A 6,590-nucleotide genomic window follows, 5' to 3' on the forward strand; every position below is an offset into this window, starting at 1 on the left:
TAATTTGCAGAAACAGCAGGAATTTAAGGAATTTTTGAAGACCAGAACAACTCAATAAGAAATTCTAAGGGAATTCCTTTGCATAGAAACACCAAAAGAAAGTGAATGAATCAGTAATCGGAAAAAAAAAAAAACAAAAAACCCAGAAAAAGAAATAGCAAAATGTCAGCAATAAAACCTGACCTGTCAATAATCACAGTTAATGTGAATGGCTTAAATGTATCAATCAAGAGCAAAAAGAGACCTGCACAGAGTGTCTTGGTGACACCTAAGCCCTGTGAGGTGCACCTGGAGTGTGGTGTTGGCTCGTGCCTGAGCATGCTTTCAGGGCCATGGGGCATAAGTTGGACCCTATGAAGAAGGAGAAGGATGGGCCTGACTGAAAAGCTCACAAACAGAAGGGTGCTGAGACAGAGCTCACCAGATTCTTAACCTGCAGATACTGGTGAAAATTCCATGAGGCTGTCTAGTAGACTAGAAAAAGGGCAGTCAACCAAAAGGAGGGTGGGATCTGTTGGAGCCCTAAATTAACCTCGTGTCTTGGGGCTAAACCATTGCTTGGAAAGCTACTAAAAGAAACTGTCAAGACACCTGGTAAGAAGGGGCCCCCACTTTTAAGAGGTAGTCGTCAGAACAGAGCAAGGAAATACTGCATGGTTCAAAATTGGGAAAGGTGTACACCAGGGATGTGTCCTATCTCCATACTTTTTCAACTTGTATGCAGAACAGATTATCCAAGAGGCTGGGCTCTATGAGGAGAAGTGTGGCGTCAGGATTGATGGAAGATTTATCAACACTCTGCGTTATGCAGATGACACAACCCTGCTTGCTGAAACTGAGGAGGACCTGAAATGCTTGCTGCAGAGGGTCAAGGACTGCAGCTTTCAGTACAGATTGAAGCTCAGTGTCAAGAAGACAAAGATTCTTACCACTGGACCAATTGGCAGCATCAGGATGGACATAGTGAAGAGATTGAGATTGTTAACAACTTTAGTTTGCTTGGCTTCACGGTGAACACCCTTGGCACCAGTAGCCAGGAAATAAAAAAAACATATTGCGATGGGAAAGTCTGCTGTTAGGGACCTCTCCAAAGTACTGAAGAGCAATGGTGTCACTCTGGAGACTAAGGTGCATCTGATACAGGCCATGGTCTTTGCAATCACTTGTTATGCATCAGAGAGTTGGACAATGACTAAGGAGGATAGAAGGAGAATTGATGCCTTTGAGCTGTGGTGCTGGAAAAGAGTATTGAATGTACCATGGACTGCCAAGAAAACAAACAGATTCATCCTGGAGAGGGTTAGACCGGGCTGCTCCTTGTAGGCAAGGATTCTGAGGCTTCATTTGACATACTTTGGACATGTTGTAAGGAGGGAGAGGTCCTTGGAGAGGGACATCATGCTTGGTAGGGTGGAGGGACAGCGCAGGAGGGGAAAACCCTCTATGAGATGGATTGATTCGGTGACTGGGGTAATCGGGATGAGTGTGTCGGAGACAGTGCGATTGGCACAGGACAGAGCAGAGTTTAGGGCTGTTGTGCATAGGGTCGCTATGAGTCGCAAGCGACTTGACGGCACATAACATCAACAACAACAACAACTCAAGGTAGGAAGCTCCCAGCACCATACCCCAGCAGGGATTAGGAAGAAGATGAGGGAGACTCTTAAGATGTACAGGAGCTCCTCTGGAGCTCTGAAGACAGTGATGCTGACATGGTAGATGACTATGGAGCAGATTCTGACTCAGAGGAAGGATATGATGGCGAAGAGTTGCTCCCCATTGAAAAGGGATCTAAGAAGCAGAAGGCCCAGGAAGCCAAGGCTGAGGACCAGTGGAGTAAGGAGGATTCTAACAAAGGGTAGGAAGAGGAGAAAGTGTCTTCTGAGTCAGGCCCCACAAAGGATGATGAGATGGATGGGGGCCTGTGAATCAATGTGGACGTTGTTTGTGCTGCCCTGTGCTGGAGGAAAATGAGGGTGCCGAGGCTCCAAACCCGCAGTGAGTGCACAAGTGGATCTAGGATATAATGAGAGTTCTGGGTGATTTTGGCATTCATCGGGAAGAAGGTCAATCAAGTTCTGAATATTTGAGCTGGCTTCAGAAGGATCTGGCCACTTTTTACTCCTACCACTTAGACCTTCTGCTTCGCAAGTTCACGGACCTCTTCCCTCTGAACTGGTGGAGTTTTTAGAAGCTCATGAAGTGCCTCATCACCCTGTGAACCAATACCTTGGAAACCCAATGTCCGGACCTTGCACAGGCTTTAATTAGTCATGAAATTAACACAGCAAGTGGTCAAAGACTGGACTGGAGGTGTATGATTCTCCAGTACCCATTAGTGTGACTCCCAAGTGCTTGGCTGGGCACTCACTACACGCTGCAGGGAGCCTCCAGCGCCTTAGCATCCCAGGAACATGAGCAGATCCTGGACGTGTGTTGTGTTCCTGGCGAAAAGACCAGCTACATAGCTCAGCTGATGAAGAACACAGGCATTATCTTTGCCAATGATGCTAATGCTGAGAGACTAAAGAGTGTTTTGGGCAGCTTACCTTGGTTGGGAGTCACCAATGTGGTCATCAGTCACTACAATGGGTATCAGTCCTCAAAGGTGGTTGGGTGTTTTGACCGGCTACTGTTGGATGCTTCCTGTAATGGCATTGGGGTTATCTCCAAGGACCCAGCTGTGAAGATAAACAAAGATGAGAAGGGCATGCATTGCTGTGCTCACCTTCAGAAGAAGTTGCTGTTAAGTGCTATTGACTCTGACAACGCACCTCAAGTCAGGAGGCTATGTTGTCTACTGCACCTGTTCAAACATGGTGGTAGAGAATGAGTAGTGGGTTGTAGACTATGCTCTGAAAAAGACGAATTTGTGGCTAGTGCCTACAGATCTGGACTTAGGTCAGGAAGGTTTTACCCATTTTCGAGAAAGGCACTTTTACCCTAGTCTGCATTCCACTCTCCACTTCTACCCTCATGCCTACAAAGAAGTTCTCCAATTCTGTCCCCCAGTCCCAGACAGGAGACTCTGCAACAGCCATCCCTACAAGCCTAGATTTATCGGACCTAAAAGGTCAGGTCACCCTCAAAGCTGAGAAGAGCAGCCAGCCAAGCAAGAAGTCCAAAGAAACTGAGAAGTCTAGGCAGAAATTGCAGAAGCAGAAACGTCACATGAAGGCCCTTTTCAGAAGCAAGAATGGCTCCAAAAGGACAAACTTGGAATTTTCCACCAAACCTTCTGCTTCTTCACGCATCCTCCAAGCTCCAGGATAGCAGCCAAACAGCTCAATAAGCTGAAGGCGAATGGGAAGCTAAAGTAATAATCACTTAAACTGAAGGCTTTCCTGAAAGCTGTTCTCCTGAAGCAGAATGTCCCTCTCAACAGCACAGACTCAGAGACACATGTTATCCCTTTTCAAGATCCGGACCATCTCCAAGTCTGAGAACCAGGGTCAGCCCCTTGGAAAGGCCACAGGGACTGAGAATGTAAAACAGCAGTCTCCAAAACAAACTTTCAAGAAAGCTGCCTTCTGGAAATAGAATGGCACCCAAGGGCCATCACATCACTTCTTCCCTCAGTCTCAGCTAGACCACACCAGCAAAGAGGAGGAAATCTCAGTCCAGAGGCAGTAGCTAGCAACTAGTCTTAGATAGTAAAAAAGTAGACTGGATTGACTAGTTTTTGTACTGGATTGGAGTGCTGTGCTCTGAGAGCACGGTTCCCCCCCCCCCCCACACACACACACACACTGTATCCATGTGAAATTTAATACACATTTGCAAGTTGAGAGAGAGAGAGAATGAATTAAAAAAAAAAACCCAAGCATATCAAGGTTGCCTACAAGAGGCATATCTAAGAAACAAGGAAAAAGACTAAAAATCAAAGGAGGGGGAAGATACCAAGCAAATGGTACCCACAAAAAAATCAGAAATGTCAATACTAATCTCTGATAATATATACTTCAGGATGAAAACCACTATAAAAGATAAGGAAGAGAGCTATGCAATGATTAAAGATGCAATAGAACAAGAAAACATAACCTTTACAAGATTTGCAGTCAACATTTAGACCCTAAGTGACAGACATGCAAAGTGCATAAAACAATGGTTAACAGATTTGAAGAAACAAATAAGCAACACTACCACACTGGTGGTAAAAGATTTTAATACACCACTCCCACCAAAGGATAGGTCAACTCGAAAGAAACTTAACAAAGATGCAGAAGATCTAAACTATACAATTGGCCAACTCAAACTTTTGACTGTATTAAAGCTACTGCACCCAACTAAAAGTCAATTTTCTTTCTTCTCCAGTACATACTGTACATTCTCCAGAACTGATCATAATTTGGGACACAAAATAAGCCTTAATGAATTTAAAAAAACTGAAATAACACAAAGTATCTTTTCAGACCATAGCCTATAAAACCACCCATGTGGAAGCTAACTGACACTCTGCTTGAACATCCAGTGCCACCAGGACCAGAATCCAGCCATCTTGCCCCACTCAGAATGGACACCTGCCCCCAGGAGTACTGCCCCCAGTACTCCCTGCCCACCAGCCCTATTTGCCCACATGCCCAGACATCCTGTGCAGCATGCCAACACCGCTGGAGAGTAGACTGATAATAAGCTAACAAGAGATTAGAGACCTGAGACATAGTAAGTTAGCTGGAGGGGACCGGGGAGGCAGGTGCTGGTGAGGACAGAAAGGGAACAGAGTAGAATCCTGATGAGGTTGGCAGGGGGATGGGACCACAGCACCTATGACCAAGGAGGGGGTGCAACACTGAATCTGTTAGTTGTGCAATGGGGAAGGATCTTTCATCTGTTCTTTTGGGTAGAGTGCTTGTCTATCAGATACTGCTCTAAAGCTAAGCATCCAGAGTAGGACAGACAAGGAAGAATAATTGGCCATCCACTTCTGAACAAATTGTTGTTGTTGTTGTTATGTGCCATCGAGTCGTTTGTGACTCATAGTGACCCTATGTCCAACAGCCCTAAACCCTGCTCTGTCCTGTGCCAATCACACTGCCTCTGACCCATCCCGATTACTCCAGTCACTGAATCAATCCACCTCATAAGGGGTCTTCCCCTCCTGTGCTGTCCCTCTACCCTCCCAAGCATGATGTTCCTCTCCAAGGACCTGTCTCTCCTTACAACATGTCCAAAGTATGTCAGACGAAGCCCCAGAATCCTTGCTTCCAAGGAGCAGCCTGGTTTAACCCTCTCCAGGATGAATCTGTTTGTTTTCTTGGCAGTTCATGATACATTCAATACTCTTCTCCAGCACCACAGATCAAAAACCCTACGTAAACCCTACAATAAAGCACACTTAGATAAGATTAGCAGATATGGCATCATCCTCATATTGGGAAACAAAGAAAAGGAACAGCTCTAAGCAGGCATTAGTGATTGGAATGTGAAATGTGCAAAGTATGGATGCAGGAAAATTGGGCATTGTTAAGGAAGAAATGGAAGGCATAAATATTCACATACTGGACATTGGCGAACTGAGATATATTGGCTTGTAACATTTTGAATCAGCTTATCATATGACCTACTACATTGATCCCGTGGTAATCACTAGACCAATAGGCAACATCATGGTGGATGGAGAAATATTGAAACTGTCACTAGGAAAGGCTGCAGTTAGGGACCTTTCCAAATTACTGAAAAGCAATGATGTCCGTTTGAGAACTAAGGTGCATCTGATTTAAGACATGATTTTTTAGATCCCTTGCTATCCATCTGAGAGCTGGACATGAAAAAGGATGACAAAAGAAGAATGGATGCCTTTGAGCTTTGGTGTTAGAGAAGAGCACTGAACATCCCCATGGGCTGCCAAAAAAACAAATATGTCTTGAGGATTGTGCAGCCAGGGTGGTGTTTGGAGGCAAAGATGATGAAGTTTTGTCTCACATACTTCAGGTATGTTGCTAGGAAGGGCTATTTCTTGGAGAGGGAAGCTAGGAAAGGTAGAGTCCATGAAGGAGAAGAAGACCCTTGAGCAAGTGGATTGACACAGTGACTGCCATAATGGGCTCTAATGTGTCAGGAAGTTTGAGGGCGTCACAGGATAAGTCAAGATTCAGATCTATCATTGATATGGTCACTATGGTCGTACTTTACTAGATAGCAACTAATAACAACTATGATGAAAATGGAAACGAAAGGTGAGGAAAAATGGGGTCACATTCATAGTTTGAAAGACTATTTATAGATACATCCTGAAATACATTTTGATCCACAGGATAACATCCATACACATACAAGGAAGACTTATTAGTACCACTATCATTCAAATATATCCACCAACAGCCAGAGCCAAAGAGGAGGACAAAGATTTCCACTAACATTTGCAGTTGAAAATCATTCAAACACACAATCAAGATGCATTAAAAATAATTGGTGATTGGAATGCAAAAGTTGGAAACAAAGAAGGCTCAATAGTCAGAAAACATGGACTTGGTAACAGAAATGAGGCTAGAGATAGAAGTACCATTAAAGATTTATTCATTGCAAACATCTTTCATTTTCCTTCCTTCCTTCCTTCCTTCCTTCCTTCCTTCCTTCCTTCCTTCCTTCCT

The 6,590-nt window shown here is 44.4% G+C and overlaps 1 pseudogene; it reads left to right on the forward strand.

Moving 5' to 3' along the window:
* The first annotated feature begins 332 nt into the window (after nt 1–332).
* Nucleotides 333–6,590, forward strand: part of LOC102853025 — a 32,158-nt pseudogene continuing 25,900 nt past the window's right edge.

The sequence above is a fragment of the Elephantulus edwardii genome, unplaced genomic scaffold (assembly GCF_000299155.1).
Source record: "Elephantulus edwardii isolate Elephantulus edwardi_28Jun2011 unplaced genomic scaffold, EleEdw1.0 scaffold00053, whole genome shotgun sequence".
Classification (NCBI taxonomy): domain Eukaryota; kingdom Metazoa; phylum Chordata; class Mammalia; order Macroscelidea; family Macroscelididae; genus Elephantulus; species Elephantulus edwardii.